This window comes from Cimex lectularius, unplaced genomic scaffold, assembly GCF_000648675.2.
Source record: "Cimex lectularius strain Harlan isolate CLEC.00 unplaced genomic scaffold, Clec_2.1 scaffold191, whole genome shotgun sequence".
Classification (NCBI taxonomy): domain Eukaryota; kingdom Metazoa; phylum Arthropoda; class Insecta; order Hemiptera; family Cimicidae; genus Cimex; species Cimex lectularius.
This window is the reverse complement of record NW_019392842.1, coordinates 696,822-697,883: the sequence shown is the minus strand read 5'-3', so window position 1 is coordinate 697,883 and position 1,062 is coordinate 696,822. Positions and strand designations below refer to the sequence as shown.

Sequence of the window (1,062 nt, the reverse complement as noted above, 5' to 3'; positions counted from 1 at the left end):
CGATTTATTATTATTGTTGAAACTCGTCTAATCCATCGGCCATAGGGAGAATATCAATCAGTTCGCCGGGTTATCATCAATCAATACCGTACAGGAATTAACGTCCGTTTAATAAATCTCATGTTCCTTTTTGTTGTTTTCCTTTTTTGAACTTTGTTTTTATAAACAAATAATACAATAAAAATCTGAGTTTTATTTGCTATTTTTCTTTTCTCTGTACACAAAAATAAATTTGGTCTGCATTTAGTTGCAATATTTGAATTATTTTCAACCTGTTGATCAATATTATTTATAGGTCGACTTGACGTTTTTTACCAATTCCTTCTCTTACTAGATCACTACAACAAATTATAAGATTATCTTTGGAAAACATTTATTGATGTTATGAACAAACATGCCACACAACAATAAAAACTTTTGTTTAAAATTTAATTTTAAACTGCTCATTCGGCCGGAGTTGATAGTTTACCTAGAATAAAAAAACAATGGTAGATCATGGACAACATACAATAAGGTCGATTTTACAAACCTTTTTATTGTTTTTAAAATCTTAGAAGGATGCTGCGGCCTCAGTTCGAACCTAGGGAAATTGAAAATATTCTCTCCCTGAAATATAAACATTTTAAAATAATTTACTACTGCTGGAAAAATATTTTATTAGAAATGTGTGGTGATTAGTGACGTTAGTCGATAATTATTCAGAAATAGTGAGATGCGGTCTGGTGTGATGTAGGTTTCAGAAAAACTAATTATTCACAAATCGTGAGATGCGGTCTGGTGTGGTGTAGGTTTCAGAAAAACATTTTCTTTATCGTGCCAACGTTTCGATCTTTATTGAGATCATCTTCAGAGCTCAAAGTGTTTTCTTCTGTGTAATTGTGCCATTCTTGCGTGTCGTGTCGAGAGTGCCCTTTAATATATTATTTTTATGATTTTGTTTTTTTCTCCTCTTCTTTTATCCATGTCAACCTACTACGTCCTAGGAACCCTAAATTATAGTAACAATACTTTATGGGGTTTGATTTAAAAAAGGATAAAATCTTAAGAAACACAAATGTTTAT

General features: G+C 31.1%; 1 long non-coding RNA gene across 1 annotated transcript; it reads right to left on the bottom strand.

Moving 5' to 3' along the window:
• Positions 1-356: 356 nt before the first annotated feature.
• LOC112127539 lies at positions 357-629 on the bottom strand. The gene is made up of 2 exons (XR_002910615.1): positions 530-629; positions 357-469 (listed from the first exon to the last, which is right to left on the bottom strand). It is a non-coding gene; the product is annotated as an uncharacterized LOC112127539 (long non-coding RNA).
• Between the last annotated feature and the right edge of the window lie 433 nt (positions 630-1,062).